The sequence below is a fragment of the Serinus canaria genome, chromosome 2 (assembly GCF_022539315.1).
Source record: "Serinus canaria isolate serCan28SL12 chromosome 2, serCan2020, whole genome shotgun sequence".
NCBI classification, from domain to species: domain Eukaryota; kingdom Metazoa; phylum Chordata; class Aves; order Passeriformes; family Fringillidae; genus Serinus; species Serinus canaria.
Window position 1 is genome coordinate 36,217,350 of NC_066315.1, and position 18,306 is coordinate 36,235,655.

The following is an 18,306-nucleotide window of genomic DNA, read 5'->3' on the forward strand; positions in this document are numbered from 1 at the left end:
AAGACCTTTTCTTTGTAAGCCTGCAGATTTGTGCTGCTGTTTGAAAAAGGGAAGTGTGCACCTGCCTTTGGCACATATTCCCACTGAGTCCTCAAGTCAGGCAATTGCGAGTTGTCTAAATAACTGCTGGAATAATTATATGAGCATAGGATATCTAATTGTGTTTGCGCTTAGGGGATGTCTTAAAAGATTTGGGCCCTCTCAGTATTCTCAATATGAAAATTTTCCCATGGAAAATAAAAGCTAGAACTAAAGCCAGCAGGAAAAACAACAGCAGAATCTGCCAAAAGTAGTTATTCTTGTTTCTTTGGCAATCAATTGTTAGGCTAATCATAACATTTAGAATGCCATTTTAAGAAAGAATGGAGGTTCAACCCCTAAATTAAAACATTGTGAAGAAATTAATCCTTTCTACTTATGCACCAGTAAAGACAAATTCCAAATCTTACTAATTTCTGTTTTTTCAAGATTATGGAGGGTTAAGGTCAATCTACTTAGTTTATGTTCACAATACATCCTACTGCAGAGTCACAAGTAGAGGTGTGTAAACTTTGTATAGGTGAAGAAAATAATGTTTCTTGTATTAGGTGTTTACTGAAATATTCTTGAGATTATAAATATTTCAAAAATTTTACTTGGCTGTATGTTGCAATTATGAAGAATCTTTGTTTATATATAGTTATGTTTTCAGTGGGGTTCTTCACATAAGTAGTCTGGTTTGTAATCAGGCTATGTTTTATACATACATCTCATGTGTAAGCAGTATACATAGCAAAAAATGCATATGTTGCTTGCTAGCATTTTAGTTTCCTGTCCCTTGGAGGAAAGAGGGTAGCCCAGCTTCATTATCAGATGTAGAATAAAGCCATTACATGCATATGAACTAGTTAGGATGATTTCATACAGTTTGAAAAAGTATAATATAGATTTGCCAATTGAGTAAAATATAAGGCAAAATTTCTTGACTTTTGCTCTTAGTTAACTCATGCAAACAATATAAAAATTCCCACAGTTTTTTAATATATATTTATGTGAATTATATACAAAGCATTTTTATTGAAGTATATGTGTGTATGATTGTGTGCGTGTACAAATATATGCACACGATATTAGTTGTATTCTGTGTATTTATATACACATATTAGTTGTATTTCAAAATGTTACAGCATCTTGTTTGGATTTCGTATTTGATCTGTAATCCAGGAAACTTTGAAATCTCAGGAATCTTAAGAAAATCTCAAGAAAGTTTTTATGACTGCAGGTTCTCCAATGAGTCAAATAAAACTGCACTCCTTTATCCACTGAATTCCCATAGAGAAACTAGGAAATATTTGTGGAGTATTTCTGTCATTTCTAGACCCTACGATCAAATTATTCTGTATACAGCTAATAGGAATAAATTATATTGGTTTTAAACTTGATGCATTTTCTTCCAGTAGGATCTGCTTGACACCATTGTCAGCTTGATATTTCCCTTTTAACTTTTTACTTAATCACTCTTAAATTCTGCTTTTGTACATCATTTAAAAATATTTACCAAGCATAAGGAGAATAATTAATTACAAGTTTTGTTCTGTCTTTTTCATTCTCCACATGAGCCTTCTTGTGTGAAAGAGTAATTGCATTATTCCTCTTATTATAGTAAGATTTGGCCATAGACATTTACTCCGTAACTCAAATGGGTCTTAAGTAATTTTAAAATCTTTGGTTTTAGTGGAACTTATTTAAGCTCTTTGTGAACCTGTATGTCAAGTGATACGATTTAGTATAATTCTCCTGTTATTAATTACACGTCCCAAATTCCTACTACAACATACTGTAGTAGGTCATCTCTTCCAGTAGAGAACCAAACATCTCCTGCTCTCTCAGTAAAATGCATAGCTTGAAATACTGACAGTTATGTCAAACATGATGAAATGCATCATGTAAGTTTGACAAAGAGGCATGACTTAATGTGTTCTGAAAAAATTTAAAGGAATCAAGGAAAACTGAGTGAGCAAGAACAAAAAAGACTGATGAACAACTGTTGGAAAGAATAAAAGGAATCATGTAGTCCAGACTAGCTCAATTAAAATTTGACATGGGTGAGACTTCCTCTAAAACATGTCAAGAAACCAACCTGATTTTGTAGCCCACAGTGCACCAGCACAGAATCATATCAGCAAAACGTGGTGTTGGGCCAGCACACTGAGAGATGGAGAAACTGGATAGAGTAGAGCAAGGCTATACAAGATTTAATGGAGAAGGGCAAAAAGAAAATAAAATGGATATCAGAAAAAGTTCTTTCTAAGAACATCCAAAAATAAGCCATGATTCCTGTGAATATGAGTGACCAGGGCAACATTTTTGCATGTGGTACCTTTGGTCCCAATTCAGGCAAAACCATCCATTGACACTTAAGTTCCATTGATTTCAGCAGAGCTTAAGTGCTTTCCTGAATCGGGGCTAATTAAGTGCATCACATACAAATACTTGTGTGCATAAATTGTTGACAGGATTGGGGCTTTAGGGCTTGTCTAAACAGAGACACTCAGGAAAATTAATCCAAATTAACTAAAGGTATGAATTTAAAGTGGATTAGTTAAACCACATTAAACCCCAGTCCACACTGGGGTTTAATGTGGTTTAACTAATCCACTTTAAATTCACTGTTTTAATTACTTTGGATTAACTTTCCTGAGTGTCCCTGTTTAGGCAAACCCTTGGTGTATTGAATAAAGTCCCCAAATGAGTCAAAATTAAAGTAGACCCCAATCTATATAAATAAAAATTCTGCATTGGCAAGGGATGAAATCTTCAATTTTTACAATTCCGTTGACTCTGTACCACCAGTGTGCTGAGGAACAGCAGCAATGAGATCAAGTATCAGTCTGTAAACATGGCAGTGGAACTAAGCCATGAAACTCCAAGCTGTGTAGGAAAGGCTGGTCTGAGAAAAAAAATCAGAATAAAAAAAACAAATTTTCAAATCAGTCTTGTGTATTTCAGCAATATTAAATTGCAATTTAAAAATAAAGATCAGATTTATTTCCACTTAAATTGGCAAGACCAGTGAAGGTACTGTGGCTGCCAATACAGTCTGTGATGGCTAGCAGGGAACCCAAAGCTGGCAAAAGAAGTAAGACAAGCCTTATTTATGTAAATAAGAAACCATTTGTATTTAATAATCAGCTATTACTTGTGATTAGCCACTTACATATGATATATAAATAAAGCACTCAAATAGCAGTTGATATTATTATTTTGATAAATGAACATTTGTGTTCTTTTGAAAGCTCCAGTTGATTTCCAGCATTTGTTTAGAGTTCTGCTAGAAATGGTGAGACTTTATTAGACTTCAAGTTGGGGGTCAGCTTAGCAACCATATTCTTCAGGTGCATTAAAAATTAAATGAGGGGGAAAACATGGAATTGCAGCTATGCAAATTAACTGGGTATGGAGAGAATTTTTTTTAGTAAGTAGGCAAATAAATAAATAAATAATAAACCATTGATAACTACTCAATTTGGCATGAAATATCAGACATTCATGGCCAGACACCCAGCTGGTGTAAGTGGGCAGATGGTTCTATCTTTACTTAGAAATGATAAGTTTGGGAAAAATTTTGTTTGGTTTTTTTTTTAATTTAAGCAAAATCTGTTCCTCTGCTGAAAGTGACAATTCTTTAAATAAAAATATTGTTGAAAAAGGTTAGTCTTTTTGTATTCAAGTTGTGCAATTCAATTTTGATATTTAAAACTTGAAATTTGCTATATGGGTAATCTATTTTACTTTACCCTGATTAAAGTGCCTGAAACCTGACTTTCCAGCCCTGGTTAAGATACACATGCATGAGGCTATCACAGCCACACTTCCATGAAATAAAAAAAAATTGCCTATGATTAAAAGAACTTTTACCCCTTATAATAATATGTGCTCAGTGCTTGGTAACCAGTGATGCTCACTCAAAGGGCAATTTTTAAGAATTGTCTCTTTTGCCCATTTATTTTAAAGAACTGCAAAGCATTTTGATTGTGACAGGGACCATGTGGTTCTGGTAGACATCTGCTGCTGCCCCCACTCCCTGCAGAGCTTCACGGCCCTCTCTGATCACAGCCTTCTGCAATGGGACAGGTCTCCTCTCTAGCTGCTGACACTTGGTAAAGGACAGGGGCTGAACCTAGTGAATTGGAGAAAGAAGCAAAGCAGGAACATGGGGAGAAAGGAAGCTGCACTGAAGGCTGGATGAGTGGGTGAGAGTCAGTACTACCTCCAAAACCTAGGTAGCAAACTGAAAGTTTGAGTACCTTTATCTCAGTCAGCTTTTTTATTCTTGTTCTGCTGACCAAGTGCTTCAGTATTCTTTTCTTTCTCTGCAGCTAGCTTTTTTCCTCAGTCCCTTCCCACATACAACTTTAGAATTTTTTTTCTAAAATTAACCCTAAACCTTAAAGCTGTTGTTCTTAAACACTAATGTGCTGTGCCAATAATTACTTTATACTGTCGTTTCACCAGCCTAGAACATAATTAAGCATGTTCCCAGCTGTTCAGTTCTTGATGCAGAAGATTCCCTCAGCTTGCATTGATCAGAATAATGGGCTGTGAAACTGTTGCTTGTGTGCAGGTAGAGTATAGCTAGAAGTTAGAAGAAAAGTTACAGGGAAAAAAAAGAGCATGTTCATTTTCACTTTGATCTTTATATTTCCAGAATTTATTTAATAAAATAATATCCCCATGGACAGGTGAAAAAATGCACATTGACTTTTATGCACGCCGAAAATGATTGCTCCCCTGGTAAGTAGAAAAGGTAGTTGTAATCCTTGCCCTATTTTGGAGAACTCTAATTTAGTGCCTGAAGGAGTTTTAGGGCAGGAGCACATCTTTCATTACACTGACTCCCACTTGTTTTTTGCAACAATTAAGTGTAAGCCCTACAGCAGCACAACTGTTAAGATTTTTATGGCTCTTAAAAGGGACACTGACAATATGAAATGAGTTAAATACTGTACACCGAATAGTACCAATTGTTTATGGCACTCTTTTTTCTGTCTTATAGCCCTGAAAATGTGGTTTAAATTTTGGGGTTTTCCTGATACAGTGTTTGTGTGGGCCAAATAACATTAGAGTAATTGCCCTCTAGCTCTGCAAAATGTACACAGGATCCTCTGTGCTTGAGCACATTCTCTTCTTCTCTGGTGATCTGATGTAGCAGCATGCTTCTTCACCAGAGGGGTGTCCTAGAAAAAGAAGGAACTCCCTCTCTGAGGTGTTTTCAAAAGAATATTACTTTTTATTGCCGCTATTTTTATTCAAAGATTTCACTAAAGCCTTACATGTGTCAATGAATATTCAGATTAGCCCTAAAAAATATTTCTCAATCGTAGAGTAAAGTGTGGGAAGGATGAATTTAGGACTTCAGAGCCACAAAATCAATCAAAAACAAAGAATGCTTCTGCTGAATTTATCATATCCGTTAACCTCATTATGATAGTGATTGTCTGGGGTGCATTTCAGTGTAATAACCAGTGAGAGATTGGGAAGGGATGAAGCAACTGTTTCCTCTAGAACACTTTATGCAATGCTGCCAGGGGAAGATTGTCTTATTTCTGTCCTCTCTGTATTTCTTTTTTTCCCTCAGAGTGAACTGAGGGAACTGGCCCTATTCCTCTTTGAGTGGAATAAACATTTGTAGTGGTAAAGTCAGCCAAAGAAGACAGTTAAAAAAATTCATCTTCCAGTGTGAAGGCAACTGAAGACGATTCCTGTAATTCCTCTCTATACTTCTACACTTTTTCAACAGCTTTTTTTTATTTCCTGTTGATCTTATGTAGTTTCTGCAGGAGTGAAACTACACAGAATATCTTAACAGGACGTGTGGGGGGCAGGACACAAACAAGGAATAGACTGGAGAACAGAAACCTGATTGGACTCCTTTTTGCCTTGGCTCTAAATGGTAACAATTTGGAAGTAATGAATTAAAATGCTAGTATCTTTCCCAAATCTGATACACAAAAACCTCTTCAAGATCTAGAATTCTAAACACAATTTTTTGTTATTTCTTTTTTCTTTTTTTTTCACTATATCCAAGGGTGAATGTCTGAGGACTTGTAAGGATCTGCAGTGAAGAACAGAAAAGAAGAGACACCTTCTGGATTTTTTAGGAAAATGAATGATATATGAATTTTCTGGGGGTTCTCTGCAATTTCAGCCATGAGAACACTTGATCTCTAGAACCATTTCTGAGCAAGGAGAATGCTGAAACTTTAACACTGGTATATTTTGTCTCAAGAGTTATTTAAGCTATGACTTTGATCAATACTGATGAGAACAAACCTAAAACCAGTCCTCCAATTTTATATTTAGTCTCATGGGGACTTGGGGAAAGGAAAATGGCTTTCCACTACCATTTTATCCTCTAAATCTGGAATTGGCTAAGCAAATGTAGGACAACTTCTCTTCATCATATGCTTTCTCTTTCCTTTAATTCTTTTCCTTCCCTTCTCTCAGCCCAAAATACCAGATTGTTGTAGATTCCTCATACTTCAGTATGACAGAATTCTTTCATAAAAAAATGTTGCTGTGCACAGTCCTTGTGAAAAAACACATTCTTTTCTCAGCCTTCAGGTAGCTAATCTCTTCATTCTTGTAACATTGTCAGTCACTTTCCCATCATCAAGAAACCTTCCAAATTTTATGGATCATAAATTTGTACTATAAAAGGATACCCAGGTATATGAAACATATTCCCTGAGCACATACACATGCGACTTTTTTAAAAAATATTCCAGTATGTTTGATTTTTTTATAAAAGCATAAAGACAAGTCTATTTTTGCTCTTCTATTCCTTTCTGAATGCACTTGTTCACAGATAACATTTTTTTTTAAAATGAAAATTTTCTTGAGATCATAAGAAGTCAAGCCATTAAACATTTTTAAAATGTCTCTCACTAAGAAAAATCGTCTTGTGCCTTTAGTTAAACACTGACTTCAAACCCATGATTTCTGCATTGAGTTTTATTAGCAGTCAGTAAGCAAATTTGAAGGGCCTGATCCTGCATTGCTGACACCATGCTGGATGAGGCAGAAATAAAACAGCACACTGGAAATTAAATTAAAGGCCAAATCTGTAACTGTTACTGAAATCCAATAATTCCAACTGCAGTCTTATGAGCAGTTAGTAGAGTCCCCATGGTGCTAAATTATCATAAATCTTGAGGGTATCTACTGTTGTGCCAACTGTCCAATGAGATGCAACGATCCCTGCCACAAGAGTTGGAAACCAAACTGTTCTGCCATCGAAGGGCAGGCTTCCTTCAGGAGGGACTGAGACCTGATTAAAGATCTGGTGATGTCTTCTATGACCTCCTGTAACCCCTTTCCCTGTCTTTACCAAGTCTACACCAAAAAACCCAAACCAAACCAAACCAAACCAAAAACAAAATAGAAAACAAACCCAAAATAAAATAAAACAACAAACAAACACACAAACAAACTTAAGAAGGACGCTCAGTTTCTCTTGCATAAAGTACAAGTGTCAATCTGTACACATTAGCAGTCAACGCCAGATAGTTCAAAGACCACACAAAGGAATTTTTTTTTGGCTAGACAAGTGAAAACATATATCTTTTAGTTACACCCCATCTCCAATGTGTGTTCCTGTCCTAATATTGAACACTATTGCTTTTGACTTCCCCAGGCACAATGTTTTTTCAAGGAAAATAGAAAGAAAAAGAAAGACCTCAAAAGTTTTAACTTCAATGTGCTTGATTCTCCTTGCCTATCAATTTCATCCTCAGCAGAAGATCATGGGTCAGTTGGAGTGAGTTGTGTATGAGATCAAGGGTCGTGCAGAGACCAAATGTCCTGTTCTCATCATAAATCTTTATACGAGACGGAACAAAAATTTTTAAAGTACCAAGAGTGAGAGGTAGGTGAGTTAAAAGGAAGCACCTGAACGTGGGTATTTCTTCAATGTCACTGTTTCTGATCAGCAAATGCTAAGTGAACAAACAACTTATTCACCAAGTCTGTTCTTTCTAACTAAACAGATTGAGTCAGAGCAATACGAAAATAACCAAATGAAGTTAGTCTTTGTAGGACCAACCCATCTTTGCCTGTAGTGTCAGGCAAAGAAGACATGAGTAAAAGTGAATCTTCACTTACTGAGGTCACTGTAGGATCAACTATTCAATTCAGCAGAGGGGGTTTTACTCATAAACAAGGACAAATTCTTTGTGAGAGCTCTGAGGAGGCTATTCCATCTGATAAATGTTTATTTGAAACAAAGGTTGAGTTTGAAGCCTCAATTCAAAGTGAGGTTTTGGTCTCAAGAACTGCCTTTTCAAGACACTGTTTCAAAGAAATCTATACAACCCTCCCAATTTTGCTGGTCATACAGAATTTCAGTAGCTACTGCAGCTACCCCTTAGGAGAGCAGAAAATATTTTGAGCAGAAATACTGCTAATGTTAAATACCCTATAACTGGTCTGTGATAAGAGTCTTTTTTTATTGATATTGTCACAAATGAGAAAAAAAAGGCTTACAACTGAACAACCCCAAAGACCTTGTTTTCTTTTTCAAAATAGAAATTGTTTCAGTAATGTGATAGGGGCTATTTAGCTTCATTCAAAGGAAAATTAGAAGATCTGTGGTTTGAAGAGCCCAAGTACTTCAAATATAGCATTAAAAAAATCTGATGGGCAACCATATTTGCCTAGTGTCACTGAGGTCTAACTTCCCAATGTGTTTTGGACCATAGCCAACCTCTTTTTTCCTGTGTTAAAGAAAGGATGGATAAGATTCAATTTCTTCATTTTCAGTCCCTAATTTTGGATATCATCTCAGAAGTTTCAGATTTATGTAGTCTCATAATGTGCCCTAGAGATATCACATACCTAATTCTTCTTGTTCATTATCACCCCTTGTTTTGTATAAATTGCTGTTATGTTGAGATTTCTCTTCCCCTTTTATTAAGGCAGTTAACCATTTACCAGTTTTATATGAATTATCATAGAAAAATTTATTTGGTCTATAAAAATAATTGGCTTCTTTAACAGCAATATTATTCAATAGTGCCTTAATCTGTAGCAATTCTGCATAAGCTTTTTACTATTGGATTTTTGATGTTCTAATTTTTTATTGTTATCTTTGCTAATAGTGCAAATTATTCTTGCCTTTGGCATTTCCTAATTTCATGAAAATACACCTAAAATCCACCTTCTAAAAATTACTTTGAAAGCCTTCAGTGCACTATGATATGATGCAGAGACCAAATTAAAATTTATATATTTTATGATTTTCCTTTTAATGGCTATTAGAAATTCTTTATCCTTAAGTAATAGAGTATTGAATCTCCAATGCAAACCACTTTTATTCTCCTCTGTTTGAATTATCTCTATTATTTCACTGGTATGTGATCAAATGAAAGGAATCCATGCACTTTAATTCTCAATTTACTCCCAAACAGGTTTTTTTCCCTGAAAAAAATGCTATGATTCATGCAAGACTGATTTTCCACAGAAAAGGTGTCTGAACTTGCTTCATTTGGGTCAGTAGAGCTACTCAAATGTTCAGAAAATAAAGCTGCTTATCTTTGTGTTTATAAATTTGAATCTTAAAATAATTTATTTTATTTATATTTTTAACTACAAAGTACCAACCTTCTATTCAAAAACTTTCAGATAAACTTAATTAATATTTCTTGATGATTTACTATTACACATGCATAGGACAAACTGTCACCTTTTTTTATGTTGAGATGCAAGCAGAAGAACTCTTTCAGAAGTACAGTATTTCTGAAAGAACACTGAAGCCATGAGGCTTCAGTCTCATGATGACAATACCCTCCTGAGATAATTGGAGTTCTTCACTCTATCTCCAAACGAAGGACATTATAACTGGAATTTACTCTGTTTTTAGATGAAATGTTGTGCTTGTCTATATATGTTTTATATAAAGGAAATGAGAATCTGCCTCAGTGTTGTATGAAGTAGATTTGTGCAATGAGTGCACTTATAATCAGTTGCAGATGAGTAAAATCCTTCTCTCTCCATATAAAGCACCTCTGTAAAATTTAGCTAAGGTGAACTGTAAACTATATCATATTTTCTCATTTAATTCAGTATTTTTACCAAAGTTTTACTGTTTGAATTATTAGTATATAAACTTTGTTCTCTTACTCTTTTGATGGCAGAATTAGGTTCATAGTAAGAATCCATATTATTACAAATATCAAAGCAGAGTGAGATGAACATGGACAAATAAGCTGTGTATGATAAAATATAGCCACTTAAGGATTAAGGCATTATTCATTTCAAAGGCTGCTTTGTAATATAGGACTTGGTCATTCTGATGTAAGTTTCACATTTAGAGTAAACTATCAGTGTTTGTTTTAATCAGCCTGTCCTGTGTAATCTGGTGGAAAAATAAACATCAGTGAAAAGGCTATCAGTCTGATAAAATTACTTACCTTAAATGTTAATTTGAAAAAACCTCACTTCTTTCATTGTCATTGATTTGATTGAACTGCTGTTTCTTAGAGCAACTAAGAAGAAAGTTTCTCCAATCTGCTTCAGGCTTTCTTATTTTTTGGGTTTGTTTTTTAGGGGTTTTTGTTTTGCTTTTGTGGAGTTTTTTTGTTGGTTTGTTTGTTTGTTTGTTGGGTTTTTTCTGGTGTTTACTGCCTCTCAGCACTGACTTTGTGCCTGGAGGATAGCAGTTATAATGATATGATGCAGGTATTTTTCCACAGAGAGCTGCTTGGTTCTTGGATATTGTTTTGAAATTTCTGGGATAAGTGTGTCATCCTCCCCTTTCTAACAGCCATCACTGACAGAGAAGGAGAAGAACCTTTATGAGTATTTTTGCTGTAGTGGTGCAGAGCTGTGTGGGGCTGCTTTGTGATCTGGTAAGGTTTCTAGTCCTTTTGTGCTTTGTGCAGTATTCAAGGCTCCTTTCTCTGGTATTTTATACAGACTATAATGCATACAGGAATTTAGAAAATAGTCATGAGTTAAAGGAAACTAAACTCTGCACAAATTAATACACTGCTATCAGCTTCTGCAGTTGTATTATTCCGCTGTATTATTACATGTTGCTTAAGAGCTCTGCTTGTGGAACAGGAACACTTTATGTTGGAGTGAAAATAGGAGGGGAGATAAAAAATGCAAGATAAAGAAAAACAAAAGACAAAATTACAGTCAATTGCTTGTGCCAGTTGAGAGGTGGTATGTACAGATTTCTACATGCTTTGGACAAAGTCATAAATAGAGATGTAAAGCATTTTAACAGCTTTGGGGGAATCTGGTTCCAGCTCTCTGTGAGGAAGTATAGGTACAGCCTCTTGTAAAGTTTTGAAAACCAAGGTCCTTCTGCTTTCTTCTTTGTCTAGGATCAATACAAAGTAATAAAATGAGTTAAAAAAAAAAAAAAAGTGAATGAACAGTGACAGGGATGACAATAAAATATTCACTGCCATTACTGCATCTGCAAGCACACCCATTTGTGATGGCAGTGTAGGGTGACTACCCTGGAGTAAGCACAGCATATATTGGGTAGATTTTGCCATACTTAAAAGTACATTTATTTGAGCTTTTCTTTTTGGCTAGCTGTTATTCCATAGACTCTCTTTGGCTGTTAAGTGCTGGTGCACTGTGTCTGTGATTTATTGTTCTCATAATCAGTAATATGTCTCTTATGTATATGCTTTCTTTTTCTTAGTTACTGTCTCTGATGGTCATATTAAAAAAATCTTTTCATGGTTTTGTAGCTTGTGCAGCAAGTCTGCATTTTACTTTTTTTACATTTAAAATGTTTCCCTCTGCAGTTTCCTTAAAACTTGAAACTGAGCTCCATGAGAGGTAGAATGACCTAAAAAATCATAGCATCCACTGAAATGTTTAGAGTTCAGTAAGTGGAGAGGGAGGGGAAAGTTAATTTGCTGGTGTGGATCTCCAATACTTGTTGAAAGCTTAACTAGTTAATGTTTAGCCAGCTGCCCATGAGCCTTTCCTCTCCAGGCAGCATCTCATTTCCCATTTAACCATTGTGGCTTCTTTTGAGTTATTCATGTTCACCGTGTTTGAATAGTAGCTCCTGCTTAATTTGATGAGCATAAGAAACCCCTCATTGTTCATCCATTTGCTGTCTTGCAGTCAGGTGGTCACAGGGCTTAACTGGGGGATCTTCAGAGCTGAGCCACAATCTGCCTGTTTTGGCTTACTGAGTTGTTTGTGAAAGTTTTCCTCCATTCTGAGATGCAGCTCAGTAAACCAGCAAGTCTGGTGTGCAGAGTTTGATCCTTCACAAAATGTTCTCATAAGCAAATGGCTGCATATTGGGTGTCTGGAAGGCAGAAGTGCCCTTGCCTTTACTGCATGGAGGTAAAGGCTCCCTTTCCAAGACTGCAGCTTCCTCACTCACTGCAACATCAACTGATTTCTGTTCACAGAACAAACTCACTGAGTGCTGATGGGGATATTGGGTGAGCTTGTGCTGCTCTATTTTAGAAGAGACTTTTGGTGCATTTTTTCATTCTCCTCCTATTTACACTATGAGGGACAGTGTGGCTCAGCGTGTTCACTGCCTGCCCAGCTTCCCTCTGTTCCATAAACTGTGGTGTGTAATTAACAAGCAACAGGCCTTTCATACAAAGGAAAAGCAATAGGTGGACTACATGGCAATTTGCTAGTATGCAACTGTGTTTCCAGAGCTGTGCACATTGCTGCTGACACCTTTACAAATAGAATAGTATGAATTTAACACACCAACAGAAATGCAAGGAAAAGGCAAAGCCATGCTGGCTTCTTCTGTGCTAGAAAAACAACAAATTAAAATGTTTGGCAAACAGAGGATAAAATTCATAGGGAAAACATTTGTATTTCCAAGCTTCTCAAGGTACATCAAGGAATAAAGTTTTAGAATTTGTTACAGCTTAGTGTTCTCATTGTTATTTTTATCCTTTGTCTTCTTCCCCATCTCACTCCATTAAGCTTCCTTATAAAGTTGTCAATACAAAGTACTCCATGTACATGGAATGGTAACAGAGTATTCCTTTTGTGTCCAAAACATATTGCTTATTGCAAAAAGTCACATTAAGTTACTGGGAACTTTAATAAAGTCTTCAAACAGTCTGGCAAAAACATTTTTTTGAGAATGGTCAAATTGACCTACGAGCTGTAGTGTTTAAAGGGCAAAGTTGAAATTCTCTGAGTAGGTACATAAATTTGAATTTTATGAATGGTGAGTTTATTACTCATGAAAATAAGCTATGGTTAGTTTGATGTGATGTGTGTTAAGTATCAAGCAGCAAGTGTTACAAGTTGTCTATTTTGGCCATATAGAACCACACGCTTTTTTGACTTCGCTGGAACACAGGTAACAAATTTTCTGCTTATTTATGAGCAGGGCAAAATATTCACTAGAAATGAAAGATCAGAATAATCCATTTATCTGTATCATGGGATTAATGAGCTAGGAAACCACCTCCCACTGCCAACTAGATAGCATTAGTGCAACTGTATGTAGACAACAGAGAAAGACTCCCCAAAAGATAGACTCTTTTCAAGTAAATCGTAATAATTTTTAGCTTTTCTCTTTACTCATAGAAGCAGTTTCACTGATTACTGGCATGAGGAAGATGGCCTGGGTTTGGCCAAATTAAGAGATGTTGTTTCTTAAAATTCCAACAATAACATTCCTACAGAGCTCTCGCCTCAGGGCCCAATCTTGTCATCCTTCCACACACAGCATTTCCATTGAAGTCAGGATCAAGAAAATTATAAACCATACAGCATAAAAAGATATGCTTGGTTTATTTGGCACTGGAAAGCTCTATGCACAGACTTTTGGGTGCCATTTCATGATTTTGACAGAAACAAAATGGGAAGCAGGGGAAGGTTAATGTATGAGTATTATCAAAATTTTAATGATGAGTACATAGTTCTGGTAGGAGTCAACCAGCATTAACCTGTAGATATTGGAATGTGCCCCCTGAAATGAAACTATTCTTTGAAGATTAATACTGATTCTTTTCTCATGACCCTATCCTCACCTCTTTGAGCCTGGCCAAGTTTTGTGGATGTGCAATGAGCAGTGGATGTTTACAACCAACAGCACTTTGCAAGAGAGAAGTGAGCAAGTGCTTCTTTCATGAATGCCCCCAGCCATGGCTTCTCAAGATTTTGTCATCTTTGAATTGCACTTGCAGAACAGGCTCCAGATGAAGCTGCCCTGAAAACATTTAGCTTAAATGTGACTAGATTCTGTGTCTGCTTTGGATAAGACTACCTTATGTTTTGTTTCATAGGATGTTACCAGATACCTGGATGAAGAGATTGATCTTGACCTACAGTGATCTTGGCCATCAGTGGCTGTGAATGACCTGAGACATTTTCCTTCCCTATCTGAGCTGCTCTGAGACGTCATGTGTGCCACCAGAGTACTTGCAAGGATGTATCACTTTGACTTTTCCAAGTCTGGGTTTAGAAATTGCCAGATCAAATGCAACATGGTTATTTCTTCCAGGCTTTTCTTGCACTATGCTGCATGAGGAGAAGGACAGGTGAAGGTGAAGGATGAGAAATCACTTCATAACAGTTTTGACTAATTTCTATGAGGACCAAAAAATTCTAAACACTTAAATATGCTAAAAAAATCTTACAAGAATCTAAATATTCTGTTTTGGTTTTCCTATTCTCTCAGTGGTTAGAAGTTTTTGAAATTCCTTTTTAGTTTCTTTCTCATTATCTCTTCTGTTTTATTTTTATTTTACATGTTAAGAAAAAATGTATGGCAAACAATGCCTCAAGCATTGCAGCACGGTTAGGAACCAGGTTTCTAAATGCCCCAGTTAATATAATGTATAATGTTTCATTCAGCAGCAACTCATCTGATTGAAATAATTTGACTGGAATTAAACTATTGCTACTAAAATTTATGTAAAACTAATGAAAAATTTATTGGTTTATAAAATCCTTGCTTTTATCCAGGACTAACAATTCCTATGCAACACTAGTGATCCTCCCACAAACAGTTGAGAGAAAATAAAATATAAGGGAGTTCATCAGTTCATATTCCCTGAGATCCTCACAGTTACTCTTCTTTGTGATCCAGTCTTTTAACTTTTTCATTACTTTAATTTTAAAAAATAGATTTTTAATTAAATTCAGAGCTATTATTCCCCTTTAGGGGAGGTGGGAAAAACAAATGCAACTCTGCTGAAGGACCTCTGAGCATAACACTTTCCCTCTCTTTACAGTTCATTTTGGCATTTTTATATATCTTCTGCTAATAAAATGTAATGATTTTCATCTTTTACTTTGACATCTGAGTCTGTATCTTTTATCTGTTGTTTACAGTGTTTCAGCCCATAAATAAATCATATGACAAAATAAATTACTTAATCTTGTGTTTTATTTGGAAACACATTAAAGCCTAGCTTTGGTGGGAAAAAAATCATTTTACACCTTACAATTGCTTATATACTTTTATGACTTTTGTGTCACGTTCAAATACTATCAAGGTGTCATATCAATACCAATTGTTCACAAGAGCCACATTTTAAACCCTTCAAGTTTTCTGATAGAGTTTGATAGGAATACTTTGAAATGAAAGTACATCTGTCTTTGACAAATGGCATTTTCAGTTCTGAGTGGTTTTTTTTTTAATATGTTGTTATAGTGCATTACAAAAGCAATATTAATCCCCAAAACTTTCTTCAAATCAGTATACGTGTGATTACGACGAAGTCCATTTATCCGGTCCCCTGCATCCAAGGCTGTTTGTTGTCAGCATCTGTTTTTTTCTATCCACTAGAAATTCACTTATTCTGCAGATTCCCAAATTTGTTCTTTTGTATTTTTGACATCTGTGTAACTAGTAAAATAAATGGTACTGTGCTGAATTTCAGGCAGTATTTTTATGCTCAATTTCTTTTAGACACATTTTGTTTCTGCAATGAGAAAAAAAAAATAAATATTTTCTGCAGTGTTGTGAAGGAAAAAACAAAGTTTTTAACCTCAGTGCATTTATCAAGTTTTTACCTGGTCAAAGAAAATTACATCAAATTTTAAAGAGTTGTTTGCATGTCTCTTCTAGAAGCTTCTTTTCTTCACAAATGCCTCCCACAAAACTATCTTTCACATAGACAGTGTGCCCTCTTTTCTTAGGTTAATTACTGAAATATGATGTGGTTTGGTTTCATTCTTAGTAATTTCCGGATTCTATTCCAGGACATTTGGGATAGAGCCCAAGAGCTTAGCATGTTTTCCTTTTTTCATGGTAAAATTGTGCAAATATGCATTAGAGTGTGAAAACAAACAGTCTAATACATTTTTGCAAAGCTCTTTATGTTTACTGTTTATTGCAGATACCAGATACTAATTAAAATGCGCTAACAAAAGCTAAGATATAAAGAACAAAGATATAACGAAGCCTCATCTTTTAAAAATACTTGTGATTAATCCCAGAGGACATTGTGTCATACGTCATTATTATAAAATCCGAGAAAGTTAACTACATCTTTGGAAAAGATATAGTGCCAAACGCTGTATCCAATCCATGGAAAAATAATCATATTATGGTCATGTTTTCTAAGGAATAATCTTTTCAGATCCTATAATGGCATCCAGCTACAGCCCCTCTTGTTTATGGTTGCTTGCGCTTCTCCGTGAAAACTTCCTGAATAGGTTTTTAAACATGTTGAAATGCTTCTTCCTCTTACTGACATTTGCCTGTAAATAGATCTCTGTCATTATTAAAAAGGGGTGATTTAAATTTGATCCCAGAAGACATTCTCAAACAAGAAATTAACTTAATATGCTTGTTATTTTAAATGTGTGGAAACAAGTTGCTGCTTGATTTTAATTCTGTTTGAGCAAAGATCAATCTTTTAGGGATAATAACATTTTGAATTCACTTCAGGTGAAATAAACTGCTGGTCCAGTAACTGATGCTTGCAACAAGGTAAGAATTTCTATGGTCCTGTTACACTCTGGATCTGGAGATTAGAGCATTCATGCAAAGTAATTCTGTTTTCCTGTACACCGAGGTACTGAAGCATAGAAACTGGGAACATGCAGGGATTAGGCATATTAACAAACAGAAACTGATCAATCTGTTCACAAACTGTGAATTCACTGTCCAGAAACTCGCGTAAATGTCAGCCACCCACACAATGGTCTGCAGTGGTGTTTTAGCATCTGAACAACTCTTCACTAAATAACTGGCAGCCTTGTCTCTCCTAGGTGTCCCTGTTACTTCCCATGTAAATAGAGCACTAGGGATTTGGGAAAGAGATTGTTCTCTAAATGTGTCAGGCCTGTAATGGGTGATGAACTCAGCACATGCTGAAGATTCCTCTTCATCTGGTGGAAGGCAGAGGGTAGCACTGGCAGAGGCAGTCTCCTGTGTTTAGGAAGGGGATGTTCAACCTCCTCTTTGTGCTTCCCTGAAACAGGGCAGAGGGAAAGAGACAGAGGTCAACAGTGGAAAATAATCTTTGTAAAAAAGACTTGATTCATTACTGGTGGATCAGAGGCCGACACAAAACCCCTCTGTGGAATTCTGTTTGTTCTTGGTTAGGCTGGTTGCCTAGTCACTGTCCAAAAGCTTTCATGTGATTTTGTTTCTTCAGAAAATTTGAAGGTTACTGGGATGTCATTTTGCTGCTCAGGATAACACAGATGACTCTGGCTGGTCTTCTGGATCTTCTCTGTGTCTGGATATTCCAGTTTTTTAGATTTTACACTTCCTATTTTCATTCCTGAACCTCAAAAAAAAATTTCAACATGATGTTTGGAAAACATTTTAGGCTTTATTGTTCTTTTCCCATCCGTATATCAAATTCTTTTGGTACATGGGATTGTTCCTTTCATGCAGCAGCTGGTATCAATTAACACAAAGTTATTTTGAAATCCTGAAAAGTTGTACCACAAACTCTGCTTGGTTTGTTTTTAGATGGCTTCATAAATTAAAAAATATGTAACCTTCTGAAAACAGGAATCTAACCTAAATAGGCACATTTTCCTTCCCCATTTTGCTTTGTTTTTGTAAGTAGCTAATATCCTGTTATTTTATTACGTAAAGTATATATTTGAAAAAAATTTAATTCATATTTCTGTCATTTCCAATTGTCTCTTGAACAACCACAAACCCTTTCAGGTGCTGCATGGAAAGGACCACTCTGAAAGATGAACATTGTCCAGTCTCCTCAGATTCTCTCCAGGACCTCAAAGGGAGACAGGCTCTCTGGGGCCAGGAAACTGCTGAATTAGCTCTCTAGGGAAGTAGTTTTCTACCCATTAACTATAGAGGAAGTTTGGGCAAAT